The sequence below is a fragment of the Callithrix jacchus genome, chromosome 11, assembly GCF_049354715.1.
Source record: "Callithrix jacchus isolate 240 chromosome 11, calJac240_pri, whole genome shotgun sequence".
Lineage (NCBI taxonomy): Eukaryota > Metazoa > Chordata > Mammalia > Primates > Cebidae > Callithrix > Callithrix jacchus.
In genome coordinates this window covers 118,056,660-118,082,488 of record NC_133512.1, presented here as the reverse complement: position 1 = coordinate 118,082,488, position 25,829 = coordinate 118,056,660, and the positions used below count along the sequence as shown (strand labels likewise).

At 42.2% G+C, this 25,829-nt stretch overlaps 1 pseudogene; it reads right to left on the bottom strand.

Annotated features, from left to right (window-relative positions):
• Window positions 1–11,896, bottom strand: LOC128928370 (cytochrome c pseudogene; annotated as a pseudogene).
• Window positions 11,897–25,829: the final 13,933 nt, after the last annotated feature.

Below are 25,829 nucleotides of genomic sequence, written 5' to 3'. Positions count from 1 at the left end.
TTACTCATGAACAGCTTTTTTGAGATAAGCTATTGAGTCTGCCCTTTCTCCCTTCTTCTTAATGCTGCTGAAGATCATTTTTGTTCCAGAAATGCAATTCTTTGGATTCTCCAAATACTCTGTTAGTGTATCCTCTTCCCAGGTGAGGCCTTTGTTCTTATTGGTGTCTGTGAAGCAGACTCCAATGCCCTGGCCTGTCTTCCACCCAAAGAGACCATGGAGATTAGGCTCAGCCTTGTGCTTGCCTCCCTTTTCCCTGGTGTGGCACTGGGAACACTGGTGAACACAAATATTCTTAGCTGTCTCAACATCACCCGTATTTAATTCTCTCTTTTGTACTGACACTGTGAAGGTTCCCACTCAGAAACCAGACATCCCGCTCTCTCATTTATCATTTCTTTGTGCTGAGAACATTCGATATCTACTTTTTAGCTACTTTTTTTTTTTTTTTTTTTGGCGACTGAGTCTTCCTCTGTTGCCCAGGCACAATCTCAGCTCACTGCAACCTCTGCCTCCTGGGTTCAAGCAATCCTCTTGCCTCTGCCTCCCTAGTAGCTGTGATTACAGGTGCATGCCACCACACCTGGCTCATTTTTGTATTTTTAGAAGAAATGGAGTTTCACCATTTTGGCCAGTCTGGTCTCTAACTCCTGACCTCAAGTGATCCACCCGCTTTGGCCTCCCAAAGTGCTGGGATTACAGGCATGAGCCACCTTGCCTGGCCCTTTATAGCCATTTGAAACTATATATTATTGTTACATCTAATCATCCTACAGTGGTATAGAACAGGGGTCCCCAATCTCCGGGCCATGGATGGGTACTTGTCTGTAGCCTGTTAGGAACTGGGCCAAACAGCCGGAGGTAATTGCAGCTTTGTCGGTATTTACATTTGCTCCCCATTGCTCACATTACTGCCTGAGCTCTGCCTCCCAGCAGATCAGTGGCAGCATCAAGGTCTCACAGGAGCTCGAACTCTATTGTGAACTGCGCATGGCAGAGAGCAAGGTTGAGTGCTGCTTATGAGAATCTAATGCCTGATGATCTGTGACTGTCTCCCATCAGCCCCAGATGGACCATCTAGTTGCAGGAAAACAAACTTAGGGTTCCCACTGATTCTACGTTATGGTGAGTTGTATGATTATTTCATTATATATTGATATTACAGTGTATTAATAATAGAAATAAAGTGCACAATAAATATAAGGCATTTGAATCATCCTGAAATCATCCCCCACTCCCTGGTCTGTGGAAAAACTGTCTTCCACGAAACTGATCCCTGGTGCCAAAAAGGTTGGGGATCACTGGTATAGAACACTAGAATTTATTCCTCCTATCTAGCTGTAATTTTGTATCATTTAAAAATATCTATCCCCCACTTCCCTTTACCCTTCCAGCCTCTAGTATCCTCTGTTTTACTTTTATGAAATCAACTTTTCTTAGCTTCCACATAGGAATGAGAACATAAAGTGTTTAATTTTCTGTTCCTGGCTTAATTCACTTAACATAATGTACGCCGGTTCTATCCACATTACTTCAAGTAACTGGGTTTCATTCTTTTTTCAATAGCGGAATAGCGTTCTATTGTGTACATATACCACATTCTCTTTATCCATTCATCGGTTGTTGAACACCTAGGTCGAGTCCATATTTCTGCTATTGTGAATAGTGATGCGATAAATAGGGGCACAGATGTCTCTTTGGTATACTGATTTCTTTCCCTTTGAATAAACGCCCAGTAGTGGGATTGCTGTATCATATGGTAGTTCTATTTGTAGTTTTTGAGGAATCTCCAACTCCTCTCCATAGTGGCTGTACTAGTTTACATTCCCACCAACAGTGGATGAGAGTTCCATCTTTCCACATCCTCACCAACATTTGTTATTTTTTTCGTGTTTCTGATAATAGCATCCTAACTAGAGTGAGATAATGGTTTTGATTTGCGTTTCCCTGACTTTTAGTAATGTCGAGTATTATCTCATATATTTGCGGACCATATGTTGGTATGTCTTCTTTTGAGAACTTTTGTTCATATCATTGGCCTTTTTTTTTTTCTTTGAGACAAAGTCCTGTGCCATTGCCCAGGCTGGAATGCAGCGGAATGATCTTGGCTCACTGCAACCTCTGCCTCCCAGGTTCAAGCGACTCTCCTGCCTCACTCAGCCTCCTGAGTGGCTGGGATTACATGCACATGCCTAGTTTTTAATATTTTTGGTAGAGACAGGGTTTTACTATGTTGGCCAGGCTGGTCTCAAACTCTTGACCTCAAGTGATCCACCTGCCTTGGCCTCCCAAAGTGCTGGGATTACAGGTGTGAGCCACCATGCCTGGCCCATTTGCCCATTTTTTAATGGAATTGTTTACTTTTTTGCTGTTGAGATGTTTGAATTCCTTGTATGTTCTAGCTAATAATCCCCTGTTGGATGAATATCCAAATATTTTTTCTCATTCTGTAGCTTGTCTTTTCATCCTATTGATTGTTTCCTTTTCTGTGTAGAAGCTTTTTAATTTGATGTAATCCCATTTGCTTATGTTTACTTTTGTTGCCTTTGCTTTTGAAATCTTATAAAATATTTTCCCAGACCCATGTCCTGAAGCATTTCCCCATCGGTTCTTCTAGCACTTTTATAGTGTTGGGTCTTACATTTAGGTCTTTGATCCACTTTGAGATGATTTTTGTTTAGGATGAGAGTTGGGAATCTAATTTCATTCTTTTGCATATGGATATCCAGTTTTCCCTGCACCATTTATTGAAGAGATTATCAGTGAGGGTTCTTGGTATCTTTGAGGGTACCAGTGAGGGTTCTTGGCACCTCTGTCAAAGATCAGTTGGCTGTGGATACATAGATTAATTTCTGAGTTCTCTATTGTTTCTAGTGATCTATGTGTTTGTTTTTGTGCCAGTGCCATGCTGTTTTGCTTACTACAGCTTTGTAGGCTATTTCTAAGTCTGGTAGTATGATGCTTCCATCTTCATTTTTGCTCAAAATTGCTTTGACTATTTAGGGTCTTTTGTGGTTCTATACACTTTTTTTTTTTTTTTTTAAGATGAAGTCCCACTCTGTAGCTCAGGCTGGAGTGTAGAGGTGCGATATCCATTCACCAAAACCTCCTGGGTCCTGGTTCAAGCAATTCTTCTGCCTCGACCTCCCAAGCAGCTAGGATTACAGGCATGTACCACCATGCCCAGCTAATTTTTGTATTTTTAGTAGGGGCAGGGTTTCACCATGTTGGCCAGGCTGGTCTTGAATTCCTTACCTCATGATCCACCTGCCTCATCCTCCCAAAGTGCTAGGATTACAGGCATGAGCCACCGCACCCAACAACATTTTAAGATTTTTTTTTCTATTTCTATGAAGAATGTCATTGGTGTTTTGATAGGAATTACATTAAATCTATAAATTTCTTTACGTAGTAAGGTACCTGAATGCTAAAACTGCAGGTACAAATAGGATGGCACTGCTGGTTCAGAAGAAGGGCTGATTGGCCAGGTTGCCCCCTACTTGCCCTGACTTCACTAGTCCCCAGCCTCCTCTCAGTAATTTGAGGGACTAAGACAAAAATATCTCATATCACAGGTCTGATGCTGAAAAAGTTTGTTCTTTTAATGAGATGGGTTTTGACAAATTGGATCCAATATCTCTTGTTACAATGGAAATACGTATTTGGAGTGGTGGTAGGGTAGGTAGATAAGTAACAAGCCTGAGCAACCATCAGCACTTTAGTATGAATTAATTTAAGAACAAAAAAAATTTCCTGGGAGGACATGATCTATAATGGGATGGTTGGGGGTTTTGTTAGTGGTGGTGGTAATGAGTTAATTTAATATTGAATGTGTGCTGCAGGAAAGGAAAAAGTTTAATGGAGTGTCCAGAGCTAAAGCCATGCTGAGTGACAGGTGGAAGGCAGTCTGATGGATCATAGTCATCTGTTCTCAAAGAATACATAATTCAGGCTTGCATGAGACAAGATGAGCCACTGACATCCTAGTTTCTCAAAGTAGTCATTGGAAGTGGAAAGAAGAGCCAGGATTTATTGAAGGGTATAGTCATACAGAAAGGGTTGATGGAGGTGGGGGACCCTTTCACCTCCCCACTGGGCAGAAAGCACTTGCCATAAAAAAGGGTGGGAAAAAGATGATTAAACTCAGCAAGAAAAGTGTCTTGGGCCAGTCTCTGTACTGCTAAGTAGGGCCTACCAGCCTACCCTGCCAATCCCTTCATAGTCCCTGTCTTCAGTAAACACCAGGGTTCACTTACCTTCCATTCCAAGAATCAATTTGACATCTGCTGTATTAGTCCATTTCACACTACTGATAAAGACATAACTGAGACTGCGCAATATACAAAGAAAGAAGTTTAATGGACTTACAGTTCCACATGGCTTGGGAGGCCTCACAATCATGGCAGAAGGTAAGGAGTAAGTCACGTCTTACATGGATGACAGCAGGCACAGAAAGAGCTTGTACAGGGAAACTCCCATTTTTATAACCACAGATCTCACGAGACTTACTCACTATCACAAGAACAGCATGGGAAAGAAGTGCCCCCATGATTCAATTATCTCCCACCAGGTCCCTCCCACAACATGCGGGAATTCAAGATGCAATTTGGTTGGGAACACAGCCAAACCACATCATTGGCTGTGCCTTATCCCACAGATAGCAGAGATTCCTAATCTATCAAGAGAACAGCATTTTGTGAGTGGTCAGGATCTCACCCTTCTTTTAACCAACTAACCACCACCAGCCAGCCACCACCGTCAGAGGTGGGCCTACAGAGAGCCTCAGGGTCTCCAGGAAGTGGGCCACACTCAGTCTACTTCCTAATGTGCTATGGCTCCTGACACCCTGTGTAGGGGGTCTCCCCTCCACACACCAAAGGAATGACTGGACTTGAAAAACGTGCCAACTTGCTTATAAATCAGTATCTTCAGATCGTACAATTCACAGACCCATAAAACCTCAGAGCTTCCAAGATCTTTAGAAAATATCAAGGCCAATGTTCCCAGGAAGCCTCAAGGCTGCCATTTTACAAAGGAAGAAACTGAAGTGCAGAGAGATTAAGGGGCTTGTCCGAGTCACACAGCTACTTAGTGGCAGATCTGGAACTAGAAAGGTTTTAATTCAAATTCAATGTTCTTTCCTCTAGAATCTAGCCTCTGCCCCCTTGTTATTTTTGGCATGAGAGAGGATTATATTTGTGTCTCTAGAAAAGCTGTGCTCTTGGATTGAATTCTGATTTTCTCTTCCCAAGTCTCATTGAGAACCACATGAAAAAAATTTCTCTGTTGGATTTGAGTTAAAAAAAAAAAATGAATCTGAAGAAAAACCAGCAAATCTGGTGTCCTAATGAGATAATGAATGCATAAGTACTTTGAAAGAGATACACCACTTCAGTGCTTTTCAGATATGAGGTTTTATTATGCTCTTGAAAGAAACACATAGGCCTTAACTGACGTGGGGGCTGGGGCCAGGGCCCTGGCAGAGATGGGAAAGCACAGGCTGGAAACAGGGGTTTCTCCAGAAGGCTGACTCATTTCTTGGCTGTCCCAAGCTTAGAGAGCCAGATTTCTTGGGGTTGTTTACCACCTTAGTAAGGAACTGGTGGAGGGATTTTTTCTGGGGTTAAGCACTGCAGGAAGAGCTGCCCACAGTATGGGGGTGGGTCATCTGCTTCAGGACTGCCCAGGCCAACTGTGGTTACCCCAGTTAACTGTGGTGAGCTGTCCGCATAACCAGCCTTCTAGAGGAGTCCCGCTGTGCTCCGCCCTGCTGAAGCTTCTGAAAGGAAGTTGTAGGCAGTTGCTAGAGGCGAAGAAAAAGGCAGTAGCTAAACTATAAACACAGGAGTCCTGGATCTGGCTACATCCTGGTGATCTTGCATATGGGATGAATTCCTAAGAAAAGGTGAGTCTTGTTAATGTACATAGCATACAAGCTGGTGGAATGGTGTGCCAGTCAGTAGATTTTCAGTTGCAAGGTAACAACAACCACACAATTTCATTGATTCCCATAATGGAAAAGTCTAAGGATAGGGCTTGTTTCAGGCACCACCCTGATCTCGTGGCTCAAACAACGTCACTGGGACTTGGTTTAACCCCGTCTCAGCTCTGCCTTTCCTCAGTGTTACTTTCTTTCTTGGGAGCCTTGGGGTAAGCCCCCAGTGGCAGCAGGTCATCTGTAACGCCAGGGGGTCCCAGCAAAACAGAAAGGGAAGCTCTTTCAGTAACGGTCCCCTCCCCCACCAAATTCTTGGTTTCATTCTGATTGGACCAAGTTGGAGCACCTAACCATTCCTGGGCTCTGACTGGCCATAACAAAGTCCAACGCTCCAGCTGCCAGGCTTAAGGGTAGATCTCTCCTGTCTCAGGGTCACTGAGCCTGAGACAGGAGGTGGGGTGGTTTCCTAAAGGAAATCTGGCATGCTGGTACCAGAACAGGGAATAGGCTTGTGTTGACATTTTTCTGTTTTGCAGGGCTCTTCCTGGGCAGTACATTTCCTTCTCTTCTAGTGGAGTTAGAACTTAGTGCTTACAACTCTTTCAGAAAATGGCAGTAATTAGAAATGGAGTCTGAGGAGGTGGGTTTGTGCAAAATATTCTTTATCATTTTTCTTTAGCAATATATTCTGTAATCATAGATGAGCTGCTTGAAGAATTGAGCACAGCCTGGAAATATTGCATGTTTAATACCAGCCTCCTTTCCCTTCTTCAGAATTAAACTCTGGGTCCGTCTTAGACTTGGTCAGTTCCAAGTCACTACTTCTCCAAATATACTCTTGTCATAAGAGGCAGTAAGCTTCAGTGGTTATGATCACAGACCTAGAGCTGGTCTGAGTTTAAAGTCAGACCCTATAGCTTCCCGGATGTGACTGTCCGTATAACCTTGGGCAAGCTAGGTGACCGTTGTTTGCCTCAGTTTCCTCATTTGTGAAGTGCAGATAATAATAGTGTCTACCTCATGTCATCATTTTAAGGATCAAAGGAATTAACACATTTAAAAAGTTGGGAAACATTGGTAGACTTGTTTTTAAGCAGTGTATTAGTCAGCTTTTCAAATAACATGGTCAGGATCTTTTTCTTCAAGGCTTGGACAACCCCCTGTTTAAGGCAATGAGTCCAGGCCAGGCATGGAGACTCACGTCTGTAATCCCAACACTTTGGGAGGCCGAGGGAGGCCAATTGCTTAAGCCCAGGAGTTTGAGACCAGTCTGGGCAACACAGCAAAATCTTGTTTCTACCAAAAAAATAAAAATACAAAATACAAAAAAAAATTAGCCAGGTATGGCAGTCCACACCTGTGGTCCCAACTGCTTGGGAGGCTGGGCAGGGAGAATCATGTGAGCATCGGAGGCTGGGAATGCAGTGAGTGTGATCGCGCCACTGTATGCCAACCTGGGTGACAGAGCTAGCCCCTGTCTCAAAAACATTATAAATAAAATAAAGCAATGAGTCCAATTTTAATCTTTAAGAAGTACAATAAACACACTAAAAAGTGTCCAAAATTTCTGGAAATATGGGAAAAGATGTCTATTTAATCTGAAGTAAACTTTTTTCCACATTAACAAATGGATTCATAGCTTCAAATTTAGAAATATTTCACCTGAAAAGATGTCTTGGAGTTAAAAAAAAAATTGAACATATTGGCCGGGCGCAGTGGTTCACGCCTGTAATCCCAGCTCTTCGGGAGGCTGAGGTGGGTGGATTACTGAGGTCAGGAATTTGACACCAGCCTGGCCAACATGGTGAAACCCCGTCTCCACTAAAAATACAAAATTAGCTGGGCGTGGTAGCGCAGGCCTGTAATCCCAGTTACTTAGGAGGCTGAGGCAGGAGAATCGCCTGAAACTGGGAAGCAGAGGTTGCAGTGAGCCGAGATCAGGCCATTGCACTACAGCCTGGGTGACAAGAGGGAAACTCCGTCTCAACAAAAAAAAAAATTAACATATTATTTGAAAAGCTAAATAATATACAATTTAAAAATCTTTTTATCCTGTTTCCCAACTTTTCAGATACCCTGTACTTAACACGGTGACTGGCCCTTAGTAGGCATTGTTGCCAATGTCATTTTCCTATGATTAATTAAGTCCCTTCACTTTACAGGGAGGGTTCCCTCCTCTGCCTGGACCATTGTCCAGTCTAATGTATCCCATTTTGGAAACTCTTAAAGTAGCATGTCTTCAAAGAGCTGCATCGGCCAACGCCATTTCTCACTGTCCTGGGAAGTGAAGTGATAAGTACAGAAATGGTGTTTGTCTTTGCTCAGGCTACTGCAGTCTCACTGTTGCCTAGGCTGGACTACAGCAGCACAATCATAGCTCACTGCAGCCTTGAATCCTGAGCTCAAATGATCCCCCCACCTCAGCGTCCTGAATAACTAGGACCACAGGCACATGCCACCACACCCAACTAATATTTTATTTTACTTTTTGCAGAGACAGGGTCTCGCCATGTTACCCAGGCTGGTCTCAAATTCCTGGCCTCAAGTGATCCTCCTGTCTCAGCCTCCCAAATTGCTGGGATTACAGGCATGAGCCACTGCTCTGGTCTCTTCTTATAAAAACACTAATTCCATCATAAACGCCCTACCCTCATAACCTCATCTAAACCTAATTTTCTCCCAAAGGCCTATCTCCAGATACTATCACATTGGGGTTAGGTATTTGGTGGGAGGGGTGATTCAGCTCATAGTAATATTATACACCTGCCCAAAAAGAGCGAGGGAGCAACTTAAAGTGATACTGGAAACCAAAGATCTTATATGATAAATAGCCAGGATACTTAATGGCACTAATGCATAAAGACACCAAATTGACCAGGTGTGGTGTCTCACGCCTGTAATCCCAGCACTTTGGGAGGGTCACGAGGTCAAGAGATCAAGACCATCCTGGCCAACATGGTGAAACCCTGTCTCTACTAAAAATACAAAAATTAGCTTGGCAGGGTGGCATGTGCCTGTAGTCTCAGCTACTCAGGAGGCTGAGGCAGGAGAATCACTTGAACCCATGAGATGGAGGTTGCAGTGAGCCAAGATTGCACCACTGCACTCCAGCCTGGCAACAGTGAGACTCTGTCTCAAAAAAAAAAAAAAAGACACCAAATTAATGCTGACAACTTATTGCCCCCAATAGTTTCTTTATTTGTTTCTTAAGTAGCTGGTACATTCACGTGGTTTACAGTCAAAAGAGGCAAACGGATATGCAGTGAAATATCTCCCTCTCCTGTCCTTGCTGTCCAGCCACCAGTTTTCTTCGCCAGAGGCTATGGCTGGTGCTCTTGTCTCCTTCCAGTGATAGCCTATGTACTTCCAGGTCCCTTGGCAACATGGATTGCAGAATCCAGAGCATTTCAGGTTTAGGCAGTAATAAGGTGCATATACATGTATTCCATAACACCCCAGGCTCTGTCTAGGAACACCAGTCACCCCAGTTTGTCCTAGACTGCCCCAGCTTTAGCACTATCAGGCAAACCAGGCTGATTTGACCACTTTTTAGTTTAACCAAGTTTTTGTGAGTGACTTTTTTACCTTTGCTGCTTCTTAACATCTATTCAAGATTGTTTTGATATCACTTTATTCTTCCTTTTCAGATATCACTTTATTCTTCCTTTGGTTTTCAGACTTGCCCTCTCTTTCAAACCATCAGGCAAAACCCTGATTAACGTATCAAATTCAGCATCAAAGTAGACACTTACAAACAATTTTAATGCTCATTATCAATTAACCTTAAAATAGCTACGTAAATAAAATCAGCAGGATTATCAAAGGATAGTTCAAATAGCAATTACAGATTTCTTTCCCTCTTCTTTAAAAACTCCAGAGATTGGCTGGGCAGGGTGCCTCATGCCTGTAATCCCAGCACACTGGGTGGCTGAGGCCAGCGGATCACCTGAGATCAGGAGTTCAAGACCACCTGGCCAACATGGTGAAATCCCCATCTCTAATAAACATACAAAAATTAGCCAGGTGTCATGGCGGGCACCTGTAATCCCAGCTACTCAGGAGGCTGAGGCAAGAGAATCACTTAAACTAAGAAGCGGGAGCCTGCAGTGAGCTGAGATCGCGCCACTGCACTCCAGCCTGGGCAACAGAGAGAGAATGTCCCAAAATGTATAAATAAATAAAATAAAAAATAAAAACTTTAGACATTGTTTGTGATGTTGTTTAGGTCTCTGGAAACATTAAATGTCAGGCTAATTTTTTGTGAAAAATACATGTTTGTATGTGTATATGCATGTGCCCAGAGAAAACTCTGGAAGGTAGTGGCAGTGATTTTATTTATTTATTATTTTTTTTGAGAGTGACTCTCACTCTGTCACTCAGTCTGGAGGGCAATGGCACCATCTTGGCTCACTGGACCCTCCGCCTCCCAGGTTCAAGCAATTCTCCTGCCTCAACCTCCTTAGTAGCTGGGATTACAGGCACCTGCCAACATGCCTGGCTAAATTTTATATTTTTAGTAGACACAGGGTTTCACCATGTTGGCCAGGCTGGTCTTGAACTCCTGACCTCAAGTGATTGGCCCACCTCAGCCTCCCAAAGTGCTGGGATTAGAGGCTTGAGCTACCACACCCCCGCCTGTTTATATATTTTTATAATGAATATGTCCTAATTGTATAATAGTTTGAAGTAATTTTTCTTTTCCTTTTTAAAAGGGGGCTGATATGTTGTTTCTGGGATTATCATGATTCTTTTCAAATTTACATTTTGTCATTATTGGTAAAGCAGAAGTCACTTCTGTTTTGAATCCAAACAACGTAGCTAGGCTTGTGGCTAGATCACACGCTCATGGCTAAGGCTGTCTTGTTCATCAATTTCAGTGTATGTGCTGCCTAAGGGAGCACTGGCTGCCTCATTCACATTTGTACCCCGGCCCTTACTGTAATGCCTGACATGAAATGGGTGCTCACAGCTTGTTTTCGGTACTGCGTGTGAACACTCCTGTAAGCATACTTTATTCTGGATGCAAGGATCCAAATTCTTTTCACGGATTAAATAGTTTAAACCTATTATCACAGGTTTTCATCCATGGTGAGTATCCACACACAGTACCACCGAGAATAGTATCCTATTACAAATACATCACCTTCAAAAGGTGAGTCACAATGCTCCTATAATCAAGGTGACATAAAATCCAAGACTAATCTTAGTCAAAATTGCCAAAGGTATTTCTACTCCCTGCAAATGCTATTACAAATACATGAATTTCATAATAGAGGTAATGTAGTCTGTGAAACCCAATGATATCCAACCTCTTTCAAATAGAGAAAATTTTTATTTTTTAAAAAATTTATTTATTTTACTTTAAGTTCTGGGGTACATGTGCAGACGGTGTGGGTTTTTACACAGGTATACACGTGCCATGGTGGTGGTTTGCTGCATCCATTGCCCCCCATCTACATCAGGTACTGACTCTTGCTCTGTCTACAGGCTGGAGTGCAGTGGCACGATCTCAGCTCACCACAACCTCTGCCTCCTGGGTTCAAGTGATTCTCCTGCCTCAGCCTCCTGAGTAGCTGAGATTACAGGCATGCACTGCTACACCCAGCTAATTTTTGCATTTTTAGTAGAGATGGGTTTCACCATGTTGGCCGGGATGGTCTCAATCTCCTGACCTAGTGATCCTCCCACCTCAGCCTCCCAAACCAAAGTGCTGGGATTACAGGCATGAGCCACCGTGCCCGGCCAATTTTATCTATTTTTAATGTAACAAAATCATATCTGTAAAGAACAGATCATAGTTGAAATGCAAAATTCAATTACATTTCAATGTTTTAATTTATTTTTCCCATGTCATTCCATTAAGAATTTGTGACAGGCTCCCCTTGCCTGAAGAACCTTTAATGGCCTTCCCCAGAGGTAGATGCTTTGCAAGGGACTCCAGGTCCCCTTAGGACTCATCGCGACTACTTTTCATTGCTCCTAGACCTGTACGATTTAGGTTATAGCAGGTCCCTCGGAATGAGGTACAAAGTGTAACCCATGAAAAGACAAAACACACACTGAAGAATTACATTATTTTACCAATTTATATCAACGAATTCCCAGACTGAAAACAGTTCACAGATGTAGAACCTCTCACATATACCAATTTTTGTCAACCAATTTATATCAATCTGGAGAATATTTGTGGAATTGGGTCCTCAGAGTATGGAATCAGAGTGAAAGAAATATAAAGTGGGGCCAGGCCAAATGGATTGACATGAGCTCGGCAAGCAGAGATTCTAGATTTCATATTGTTAGCTCAAGTTGCTAGAAATGATGATAGTATGTTTGGTTAGTTAACTTGAAATCTGGACCCAAAGGTGGCTTACACTGAATAAAGTTTCCTTCATATATTCTGGAGCAGAATTTCTCAATCCTGGCATTATTAACTAAGAAAGAATCAAAATGGAGCCACTGATGTTAAAAACCCTGACAAATAGAGCTGGGGAAGGCCACAAAGGGAGGATTCTCATGCATCTCTCCATGAAAGAGGGTCCTGATTATAAGAACAATTACAAAAAAACTCTACAAAACCACAGCCTTGCACAAAGTCCATCTCAACTTTACACAGAAAAATCCTTCTGCAAGGATTTTAGAGAGTCTCCCTTTCTATTCGTTATTTAGGTTGACATAACATGAGACTCTGTGGTGGGGGCTGTCCTGTGCATTGCAAGATGTTTAGCAGCAGCGCTGAGACCAGGGTGGGTTGAGCAAGACAGCTAGCTTTGGGCCTTGGGTCACCTCATCCTGGTCCTGGCTTCATTTAGCAGTAGCTCTGCCTCCTAGACAGCAGGTACTAGCAGCACCCACCTATCTGTGACAATCAAAGATGTTTGCAGACATTGCCAAATGTCTCTGGGGGACCAAAATCACCTTTAGGAGGGAACCACTGCTCTAGAGGAATGTTTTCAAAGTCTTAAGGATATTGGAATGCAAGAGTACATTTATCGGCCGGGCGCGGTGGCTCACGCCTATAATCCCAGCACTTTGGGAGGCCGAGGTGGGTGGATCATGAGGTCAAGAGACCAAGACCATCCTGGTCAACAAGGTGAAACCCTGTCTCTACTAAAAATACAAAAATTAGCTGAGCATTGTGGTGCGCGCCTGTAGTCCCAGCTACTCAGGACGCTGAGGCAGGAGAATTGCTTGAACCCAGGAGGCGGAGGTTGTGGTGAGCCGAGATTGTGCCATGGCACTCCAGCCTGGGTAACAAGAGCGAAACTCCATCTCAAAAAAAAAAAAAAGTACATTTATCACACAATAGGTGCTCACCCATCCTTTACTATCTCCCCTGGGGCCCATGCCAGTGAGAAATATATTTGTAAGGACCACTCCAGCTTTTTCTTTCTTTTTTTTTTCTCTTTCTTTGCTTTTTATATATAGAGACAGGGTCTCACTGTGTGGTCCAGGCTAGTCTCGAACTCCTGGTATCAAGTGATTCTCCTGCTACAGCCTCCCAAAGTGCTGGGGTTACAGGCGGGGACCGCCATGCCTGGTCCTGCTTTCTTAAAAAACTCTGTATTGGCTATTCTCTGTGGGCTAGGAATGACAGTTGGAACTACTGTCATTCAACTGGGATCCCTGAATTTGGTAGGGGTGGTGGGATCCTGGGGTGGCAGGGACCAAGTGGTGGCACTTAATTGGCAAAGATAATGTAGAAGTGGTTACCGTAGTAACAAACAGCGGAATCAAAATCATAGTTAGAATAGTCTGACAGGAGAGCTCTTTGCCACTGACCAGTTGATCACATGTTCCTAGAGCTAAGATAGATGGGCAGCTTACTGAAGCCTAACTTAATTTGTGTAAGCGGGAAAGCTTTGGTCCTGGTGAACAGAATTCTGACATGAATCACCACAAGAGAGAATCTTAGCCCTTCAGCCAATTCCCAGACTGGAACATGCTCACAGACCCAGAACCCTTTGCATGAAGGAGACTCCAGGTCACGAAAAAGAACCTGCTGTCTAATCAACAGTTTATACTATAAACCTTCTTCCTAGCCTTCTCTGGAGGAACTTTAGCCCTTTTCCTGGATGACTGTGCATTGGTAAAGGGGAAATGAATGTTTTAGAGAAAACCAAAACAGGCTCTCAACTGATACTAATTCCTGAACATCCAAAATGCCACTGTGGCCTACTACTCAGAACAGAGGTTTACGGCCATCATGTGATCCATGGATGATCCTCAGGTCAATCGATCTCACAGTGGAAATCAAGGGGTGAAGATGAGAGTGGCTCACAGATGTCTTAGTTCGTATCAATGTGTTAATTTTCAAGGAAAGAATGCTTCTATGTAGGGGCCAGGCATGGTGGCTCATGCCTGTAATCCCAGCACTTTGGGAGGTCAAGGCAGGTGGAGCCCAGGAGTTTGAGACCAACCTGAGCAACATGGCAAAACCCTCCATCTACAAAAAAATATATACAGATATTAGCCAACCATGATGGCAGGCACCTGTTGTCCCAGCTACTTGGGAGGCTGAGATGGGAGGATCACTTGAGCCTAGGAGGTCAAGGCTGCAGTGAGCCAAGATTTCACCATTGCACTCCAGCCTTTCATCAGGAAGGAAAGAAGAAAGGAAGGGAGGGAGGGAAAAACTTGGGAAATTCTGACTCATAACAACATTTTTCCTGCAAAAATATCAATAATAAATGTTGTTTTGATAGCTCTAAGTGTATAAAGTCTAAATATCACTAAGTCCAGCACTTAATTACATCTACAGTTGCTTTTGGTCATCATTAGCATGACCATTAGCATAAATTTCAAATATAGCATCACCTCCTCACCTGTTATTATTATTATTATTTTATTTTAGAGATGGGGTCTTGCTCTGTCACCTAGGCTGGTCTGGAACTCCTGGCCTCGAGGGATCCTCCCACCTCTGCCTCCTCAGTAGCTGGGACTACAGGTGTAAACCACAGTGCTGGGCTCACCTATTATTCTGATTAAAAGAAATCAGAGAAGTTCAGTGATGGGCAGTTGTCAGAAAAAAAAAAGAAATCAGAGAAGTTAAAACAAAGTAGCCATGTGTTTAAAGTCAGGCATTTCTTCTGCTCACAGAGTTAGCCCCTGAAAGACAGAAGGTAATAATCAAAGCAGTTAATATAATAAAAACAGTTTTCATAATTAGTTGTTTCTTATCATATGTAATACGTGTTATGAAAACTTGCAGTGCAAGGAAAATGCCTGAAATTCCGCCTGGATGTAAACTTATTCTATGAATATAATGATGATGACTAGTAAATACATAATTCAAAAATAGCATCACTTTGGAAATGATATGATGCCATGGATTTACTTCAAAATAGTCCTGTGGTGGGGGCAGTAAGTGGGACTGGTGATGAAATAAGAAGGGCTACGAGTCAATGACTGTTGTAGCTGGGGGTTGGGTCCAATGGGTCCTTGTACTATTATCTTTACGTCATTTATATTTGATTTCATTATATAATTTTTGTTTTTCTTTTACCTTTAAAAAATTTTTTAACTTTATTTATTTATTTATTTTTGAGATGGAGTCTCGCACTGTCACCTGGGCTGCAGTGCAGTGGCACCATCTTGGCTCACTGCAACCTCTGCCTCCTGGATTCAGGCAATTCTCTTGCCTCAGCCTCCCGAGTAGCTGGGACCACAGGCGCCCACCACCATGCCTGGCTAATCCTTGTATTTTTAGTGGAGACGGGGCTTCACCATCTTGGCCAGGCTGGTCTCAACTTCCTGATCTCAGATGAACCACCCACTTTGGCCTCCCAAAGTGCTGGGATTAGAGATGTGAGCCACCACGTCTGACCTACTAAGTTTTTAAAGAATCATCTTTTCCTACTTAAGCCCATTCTTTTGTTGAAATTATTTGTTTCAATTGTTTCAAGTTGCCTCTGCCTATTATTTCAGGTTGCTCTGATCTTTTATTTTGTTGCCTTTTTTAGCATAAGTTTTGCTATATGACATACTTAAACAGGTATGTCATCAAGGACAGACATGCTTCCTCTTATCTTCAGGCCTGATTGGGTGCCAGTCTCCGTGGGTAGGCTTGTCCGCCCCTCCTTTCACAGGCCTTACGTGCCGGCCCACTGGCTGCCTCCCGTTGACCATACATTTGCAACCCTCTGGATCATCATATCTTCTCTGTTCAGCAAAATCCTCCTTCCTCTAGCTCAGCTCAAAAAATGCCACTGCTCTCTCCTCTTCAGAGCTTCACTTCCCTTTCATTCCAGCCCACTTCCCTTCTAGACATGCCAAGTTCTCTTTTCCACCTGTTCCAAAAGAGCATTGCTCACGTTTCCCTTATGCGATTTATTACATCCTATCATTTGCCATGGTAATAATAAGAATTATTTGGTTGAAGGAAAGAGAAACTAACTTACACTAGATTAACAGGAAGTGTATTAAAAGAATAACAAGGAAACTCTTCAGACTAAACTGCATGTGGCCAGCTGGGTCTGAGGGACTACTCCCAGAAATAAACACTTCTCCAACTCTCTCTCCTCCGTGCTCTTCTCTGGGTGGCTGGTCCATTCTCCTGCCACAAATCAACTATTTTGCTCTGTAGTCCCTATGGCAAAAAACATGGGTGTCCCTCAGCTACCAAGTTTATCTGTTAAAGGTTTAGCCACACAAAGAGTGAGTGACTATCTCTGTTTTGAGAGGGAGGGAATGGATTGGCCCAGTTTAGGTCAGGACTTATCTGGGGGGAGTGGAGGGTGGGTGGGCAGGATCCATGGTACAAAATAGCCACCACCTCTATGGATGGGGATGGAGCAGTTATGGGTAAATAGGGACATGGTAGACCTTCCAAAGCTTCCACAGCAGTTACACACATGTCTAATTCCCCAGTTAGATAGTGAGCTTCTCAAGGGCAGTGACAGTGGCACCTTCATCTTTGTGTGCTTTTGCCAAGAAACACATATTTATTCAATGAATTTATAACCAATTCTGTGGACTTTAGCTTACACATTAGGCTCACACAAGCATCCGAAATAATGCATACAGACATATTCTGATAGACACTTTAACATATAATAAACACTTTGTGGACTGGATGTGGTAGCTCCCACCTGTAATCCCAGCACTTTTGGAGGCTGAGACAGGCAGATTGCCTGAGGTCAGGAGTTCAAGACCAGCTTGGCTAACATGGTGAACCCTGTCTCTACTAAAAATACAAAAATTAGCCAGGTGTGGTGGTGTATGTCTGTAGTCCCAGCTACTCGGGAGGCTGAGGCAGGAGAATTGCTTGAACCCAGGAGGCAGAGGTTGCAGTGAGCCGAGACAGCACCACTACTCTCTAGCCTGGGTGACAGAGAGAGATTTTGTCTCCACAAAATAGAATAAAATAAAATAAACACTTTGTGGCAGACGTTGTCCTAGTTTCCTACCCATATCCTTTCTTCCCTTCTTTCTTAATAGAACCCCACTTTTCTTTCTTTTAGGGGAGTAGTACATTTAGTTAGCAATATTTACTCAGAGGTGGTGATGTGGCTGAGTTCTAGCCAATGAGATATTAGCACAAGTTCCTGGTAAAGCATCTGTGAACATTTTGTAAAGGGGACAAATGTGTCTGGCTTGTAACTTTTGCTTCTCCCTTTCCCTGCCTGGAATGTGAGTGTGAGTGATGTTTGGATGTGTAGCAGCTACCTTGTGACCAAGAGAATGAAGGTTGCGCCCTAAGATGGGGTAGCAAAAAAATAGAAGGAGTTCTGTCTCCTTGAGAATGTTATTAAGTCTTTGTGTGCAAAGGACCAGCCCTGAACAGTCCATCCCCAGACTTCTTGTTGCCTTAGATAGCAAATGAAAACAAAACAAACTTCCTTGTTTAAGCCATGGTTCGTTGTTTTTTTGTTACTTGCAGCTGAAAATAGTCCTAACAAGCTTAAAAAAAAAAAGATTGGCCAGGTACAGTGGCTTACATCTGTAATCCCAGAACTTTAGGAGCCTGAGGGGGTGCCAATTGCTTGAGCCCGAGAGTTTGAGACCAGCCTGAGCAACATGGTGAAACTCCATCTCTACAAAAAATATATATACATATATATTATTTATGATATATATAATTATTATATATATATAATATATTTATATATTATTACATAATATAATAAAATATGATATATTTTATATATATAATATATATATACATATATAGTCAGCTGGGCATGGTGGTATGTGCCTGTAGTCCCAGCTACTTAGGAGGCTTAGGCAGGAAGATCACTTGAGCCTGGAAGGAGGAGGGTGCAGTGAACCAAGATCGTGCCACTGCATTCCAGCCAGGGCAGCAGAGTGAGACCTGTCTCAAAAAAGCAAAACAAAAAAATGTAAACTAGAATTTATTTTTTAACTGTGCAAGCCCTATTCTTACCTAAGGAAAGACACTAGATCCTTAGAGATGTCTTTTAAAAGTATTGTCCATAGATGATCCACATCAGAATTATACAGGCTGCTCGCTAGGGAAAGTAAATTTTCAATGTGCTTGTTTGCTCGACCTAACCTCTCAACCGAGAATCAGAATCACTGGGGCTAGGGCCTGGAAATCTGCTCTTTCAACAAACTCACCAAACAATCCCTGCGCTCAGAACATCTTAAGAACCATGAATAAATAATCCAAAAAAGTTTGAATCATTTGCTGGACAACACGGTAAATGTAACTAGTTTTTTTTTTTCTCTTTAGTTTAACACTAATTCCCACACCTACCAGCTTCACTTGCGGATAATCAAGAAGCATCTAACCTCTTTTTGGAGAGAAAATAAACTGTCAAGCTTTAATAAGAGCACACAATTTCCTGTGAGGTTGAAGCAAACGTTCTGCTTTCTTTATTAAGTTTATTTTAACTAAATTTGCTAAGCTTCCTCTAAATGTGTCATAATACCCCTACCCCCTTCCTTTTTTGAGCACTGCCAGTCACAGTTCCATTTCTGAGCACATATGCAATTGTGAACAGTGTCATATTCTAATTGTCTGACACATTTGAAATGAACACAATCCAATATAATTCTGATTTAATATTCCCTTAGCTTAGGCTCTCCTGAGTTATTAATTCTTTTTAGACTCAGAATACTCTTATCTAATTTTGTCTTTCTTATTGGACTAAAAATTATTCATATGTGAAAAAACTTAAGTAGAAGAATTTTTAAAACCCCAAATCTGGCTGGGTGCAGTGGCTCATGCCTGTAATCCCAGCACTTTGGGAGGCCAAGGCGGGTGGAACACGAGGTCAGGAGATCCAGACTACCCTGGCCAACATGGTGAAATCTGTCTCTACTAAAAATACAAAAATTAGCTGGGTGTGGTGGCACACACGACTGTAGTCCCACCTACTTGAGAGGATGAGGGAGGAGAATCACTTGAACCCAGGAGGCAGAGGTTGAAATGAGCTGAGAGAGCGGCACTGCACTCCAGCCTGGTGACAGAGCGAGACTCTGTCTCAAAAAAACCCCAAATCTTGAATTTGAATATGATCAGAAGTTATTTATTAAGTACCACCAGAGGCAAATGACTAATATTTGAACCCCTAAACTATTGTGATCCTATCTTTTGAAGTCTCATTTCTCAAAACACCACAAAGCATATTCTCCTCTCTAGTCATTATGCCATCCTGAACTCATTCTCAGCTGCTCATCTTTACTCAGGCTGTTTCCCCACGTAAGGTAGCCAAGCCTCACCTCCTCTTCAATTCCTGCAACCCATTCTGCTAGCTCTCTTCTCCAAATTCTTATTCTAGTCACTATCATTAAATCTTCCCAAATGAGATTTTGATATGTCAGTCTCCAACTAAAAATCCTTCAGTATCACCATGTCTACTTTCTTTCTTTCTTTCTTTCTTCCTTTTTTAAAGACAGAGTCTTGCTCTGTCACCCAGGCTGGAGTGCAGTGGCGTGATCTCAGCTTACTGCAACCTCCGCCCCCCAGGTTCAAGCAATTCTCCTGCCTCAACCTCCTGAGTAGCTGGGATTACAGGTGCCCACCACCACACCTGGCTTATTTTTAGTAAAGACGGGGTTTCACCCTGTTGGCCAGGCTGGTCAGGAGTTTAAACACCATGTGTTTTGTTTTGTTGTTTTTTTTTTTTGAGACGGACTCTCGCTCTGTCATCCTGGCTGGAGAGTGCAATGGCACGATCTCAGCTCACTGCTACCCCCTCCTCCTGGGTTCAAGTGATTCTTCTGCCTCAGCCTCTGGAGTAGTTGGGATTACAGGCACCCACCACCATGCCTGGCTGATTTTTGTGTTTTTAGTAGAGATGGAGTTTTGCCATGTTAGTCAAGCTGGTCTCGAACTCCTGACCTCAAGTGATCTGCCCACCTTCGCCTCCCAAAGTGATGGGATCACCGAGCTACCATGCCCAGCCGAGCGCCATGTTTTAAACACTGAATACCTCCTGTGTCCCATGCTCTGCTAGGTTCCAGGGGTACACATACTAATGCAACATGGCCAAAGTCCTACAGGCATTATGAACTTATGGGTTATTATCACAGGGGCTCACTAGAATTCAAGCTGTCTACAGAGTGAACTGGAACTGGAAACAACCCTCAAGGCCCTCTGTGATCTGTTTCTAATTTGTTTTACTAATTTTAGCCCCCCTTATTCTCTTCCCTTTGATCCAAATACATGGGGCTACTTGCCCCTAGCCAAACACACCTGCTCTTTTTTGCTTTCGCTGAATTTGCTCACTTTGATCTGGGCTCCTGAAGTGACCTCACTTCTCTACCCATGTCAATTCTGACAAATCCTTGAGGACTCAGATTTCAAACGCCACCTTCTTCATGAAACATTATATTGCTCATGAAGTTCCAATTAAGTCAAATTTCTCAAAGAGAACCCCACATAATGCCAAATGCAATGACTAGTTCTTGATTAAATCCTGGTTTGAACAAACCAGTTGTAAGATATTTTGAGGTCATTTCAGGAAATTTGAGTATGAACTGGGTACAAAATTATATTAGGAAACTTTGTTAAATTTATAAGGAATTATAACGTTATAGTTTTAGAAAAAGTCATTATTTTTAGATATTAAAATGAAATTAATGGATAAATGACATGATAGCTCAAAAATGGATGAAGGAAACATGAGAAAATGGGGAAATTTGGTAATGGGAATACTCTGGATTATTCTTTCTACTTTTCTGTACATTTGAAAATATTTCTAATCAAAAGTGAAAACAAGAACACCAAACATTTTTCTTATTAATAAAAATAAAACATATTAACTAAATAAAATCTGAGGAAAAAGAAAAATAACACAAATAGAAAGCAACTGGCCGGGCGCGGTGGCTCACGCCTATAATCCCAGCACTTTGGGAGGCTGAGGCGGGTGGATCACAAGGTCAAGAGATTGAGACCATCCTGGTCAACTTGGTGAAACCCCGTCTTTACTAAAAATACAAAAATTAGCTGGGCATGGTGGTGTGCGCCTGTAGTCCCAGCTACTGGGGAGGCTGAGGCAGAAGAATTGCTTGAACCCAGAAGGCGGAGGTTGCAGTGAGCCAATATCATGCCATTGCACTCCAGTCTGGGTAACAACAGCAAAACTCCATCTCAAAAAAAAAAAAAAAAGAAAGCAACCAATATCCTACCACGCAGAGAAAATCGCTGCTTATATTATGATGCCTTTTCTTCTATACACTTATAAACCTAATTTTTTTCTTTATTTTTTATTGACACATAAAAATTATATATATGTTTATTGTACACAGCATGGTATTTTAAAATATATAATTCTTTTTATTATACAAAATTGTGATGGCTCTGAATATCTAGTTTTGTACTGATTTCAGATTTTAAAAGGATATACCCCAAAAATAGAAAGAAGCACATAAATAAAAGAGAGCACTGCATTTTGTAGATATGTTATATGTCAATAAAAAGTTAAAATACAAAAAATATATAGTAGGAAAACTTGCTAAACAGAGAGCATGGTGCAGACAAACCTTCCAATCTTTCCAGAGTCATATATCACATACCATCAGTTAGTTTTCTAATAATCCTAGAAAACTAGGGTTTTTCAATGGTGCATTTCAAATGGTGCATTCCAGACTCAGTTGTCTCTTTGTAGTGTCCAGCATTTGTAGTTCTCACTGTGGGCTCTCCAGGGTACTACATGCTTTTTGTTTCTTTTGTTTGTTTGTTTGTTTGTTTGTTTGTGAGATGGAGTCTCACTCTGTCACCCAGGCTGGAGTGCAGTGGTGAGATCTTGGCTCACTGTAACCTCCCCCTCCCAGGTTCAAGTGATTCTCCTGCATCAGCCTCCTAAGTAGCTGGGATTACAGGCACACACTGCCATGCCCAGCTAATTTTTGTATTTTTAGTAGAGATGGGTTTCACCATGTTGGTGAGGCTAGTCTCGAACTCCTGACCTTGTGATCCGCTCACCTCAGCCTCCCAAAGTTCTGGGATTACAGGTGTGAGCCACTGCGCCTGGCCTAGTACATGCTTTTTGAAGGAAATCATCAGGCTGGCTAACTGGGATTACCATAGTCATCAGCTACTCCACCTGGGCCATCACTGCTGCTGACCTGTCTTTCGTCGGGTCTACTGCCTTGCACTACCCAGAACTCCCCTGTCACTGCTCCTCTCTTCACATGGCTTCTTGCCAATGTTAGCTCCAGAAACATGACCCTCTTTCTTTACAGAGATATCATTCAAATGTTTTAATTCTCTTCATATTTATATGTGATAATATTAACTATATTTTTAAGTTAGAAATTGCTACACATCCCATCACAACAACGCAGCTGATTTTACTTTTATATTTTTTCATCTCTGTTGAAATTTGCCCATATTTCTTACTGTGAATGTGCTTATATTGTTAAAATCTTACATACTATTACATAATCTTTTTGAGTTCCATTTTTGTTTGTTTGTTTTCTTTTTTTTTGTTTTTTGTTTTTTTTGGAGACAGAATTTCTGTGCCCCAGGCCGGAGTGCAGTGGTGCAATCTTGGCTCACGGCAAGCTCCACCTCCTGAGTTCAAGTGGTTCCCATGCCTCAGCCTCCCAAGTAGCTGGAATTACAGGCACGTGCCACCACGTCCAGCTAATTTTTGTATGTTTAGTAGAGACAGAGTTTTGCTGTGTTGGCCAGGCTGATCTCAAACTCCTGGCCTCAAGTGAGCCACCTGCCTCAGCCTCCCAAAGTGCTGGGATTACAGGCATGGGCCACCGCACCCGGTCTTGAATTCCATTTTAAATGGCAACATTATATATTTCAAAGAACTGAAATACCTTCTCCAAGGACCCAAAATAAGTTGAAACTATTCACTGATTATCAGATACTCTATATGCTTAATTCTACAATCTGATCTTTGCACCTCCTATGTCATGGACCTTTTTGCAAGTCAGTACATACATTTTCTATGTTATTTTAAATGACTGCATAGCATTCCATAGTAAAACTATATTTTTTCAATTTTTAAATTCTTTTCAACTTTTCAATTTGTGTGATTTTTTTCAGTTTGAATCATTAAATACACTCTATGCTTCAAAAACCAGAAAGAATAAAATGGCACACAGTGAAATCTCTCTCTTCTCTTTTTAGGTCTCATCACCATCCCAGTATGTAACCTCCTTTCTTACTTGATGTCTTACATTTCCTTCCAGAGTTTATTTAGGCAGGGGGAAGCAAATACAAATGTCATTCCTTATTTTTGTTCTTTCTCTTTCTCTTTAACCGGAAGGTAATATATCATATCCACTGTCCCTCATTTTGCTTTTTAAACTTAATGACTTAACTTGGAGATTATTCCAGCTCAGTGCATAGAGCGTTTCCTAATTCTTTATTCTATATTTGCGTGGCTTCCTACTTCATGGGTGGCGTCCATGACTTCCACTTGAGGGACATTGTGGTCATCATTTTAAATCCTGATCCCATCTCTACCTGTTAATTCCAAAACCTCATTCCGGCCATTATCCACCTTAATCCCTTTTTACTGTTTCTTGTTTGTTTGTTTGTTTTCCTACAAACATGTCAGGTCTCTTATACGTGAAAAGAGAACTTTCTCTTTATTCTGAGGTCCCTTAAGGCTCCCATAACCTTCAAAGCTCCAGTGAGAGACATCCACAGTCTTTGTTTCCAACGTCCATTTCACCATTCATTCCTTCCTTGACACTTTGTGATCTTCCTTCTTCTTCCTGTCTCAGTTTAAAATGATCTCTTGCCCGGGGGCAGTGGCTCAAGCCTGCAATCCCAGCACTTTGGGAGACTGAGGCAGGTGGATCACTTGAGGTCAGACCAGCCTGGCCAACATGGCAAAACCTCATCTCTACTAAACATACAAAAATTAGCCAGGCATGGTGGCAGACACCTGTAATCCCAGCTTCTTGGGAGGCTGAGGCAGGAGAACTGCTTGAACCTGGGAGGTGGATGTTGCAGTGAGCTAAGATCGCATCACTGCACTCCATCCTGGGTGACAGAGTGAGACTCCATCTCGAAAAAACAAAACAAAACAAAAACCTAATTTCTGGAAGATCATCTAATAGAAACATTCAGCATCTTGGTCTATTTCTCTATCCTCCCTGCTCTAACATCTGAAAATGGGCACCTACCCATTCACTCGTTAACTTCTTGTAAGATGATCTCTATCCACCCTACCCTCTTCATACTAAAACTGATCTCCAAGTATCACTTAACCTGTTAACAGCCAGTAATCACCCAATAACCTGGCTGTGACTGCCATCTTTAACCTTCACTCTTAGTGCTCCTTTTTTGCCTGCTCCTCACCACAGCCTAGCTCTCAAGAGTCTATCTTGCCAGAGGCTTCCCTTCTCTCCTCTCTTAACCTTCTATTATTCTATTACTCCTAAATCAGTTCGTGATTTCTGATTATCTGGATGACGAGTAGCATGCTTCTAACAAGTCTTTCTCTCTCCAGCCTCTTTCCCACTCTAACTGAAAACAGTGGGTTTTCCATCATCCCTTTCTTCAAAACTCTTATTTCTAAATCATTTAAACACTAACTCCTCAATCTGATATTCAAGTACTTCCACAATTTTAACACAATTCAACATGTGTCGGCATCGGTCAGCATTATCTCTCACTGCTATTACAAGCATACTCTGTGCTCCAGCCATAGCAGTCTGCTTATTTTGCACAAAACACATGGCATGCTTCTGCACTTCCAAACTTTGGTTCACTCTTTTTTAAAATCCACCTGGATTATGTTTCCCCTCCATCTCTGCTATTCTAAACCCCATCCTCCCCTAATTTCACTTGCCACGATATTTTCACTAACCCTTTACCACATGTATTATAATTATTTGTGCAGTTATATTTCTACACTAGATTCTAAATTCTGCTAAAATGAAATACTGTACTGCCTTTGATGAGCCTTTCCATGTGCCAGTCATGTGCTAAGTGAGCTAAGCATCCATTATCTCATTTAATCCTCACATGGATAGGTCAGGACTCTCCCATTTAACATTAAACAAACTGAGGCTCCGAGAGATTAAGTAGCTTCCAGCTTTCAGGCAGCTAATGATGGTGGAATCAGATCCTTCCCCGAGGTTCACGTTTGTATTACTTAGGGTAGCCAGCACAGTATATTCACCAGCAAGACTGCACTCAACCTGTGGGTGCCGGATCAGCATGTTTAAAACGGTGTGTGCAAGTAGACCAAGGGAAAGAGAGACTGCGGGGGCGGGAATTGACACAGCAATGAAAGGACGGCAGGATTGGCGGTGATGTTTCCAAATTTCCACTGTTGGGTTATAGAGCTTTTGAAATAAGCGTTTAAAATACGTAATTACTAAAAAGGATCACATCTACTCTTAGTCTAATTATTATATGTAGGTTAGTTTTGTCTCCCTGATTTTATTGTCATCCCCCGGGGATTGTTTCTGTTCTCTCGTTTTCCCAGAGCTTTCGGCGCATTGCTTA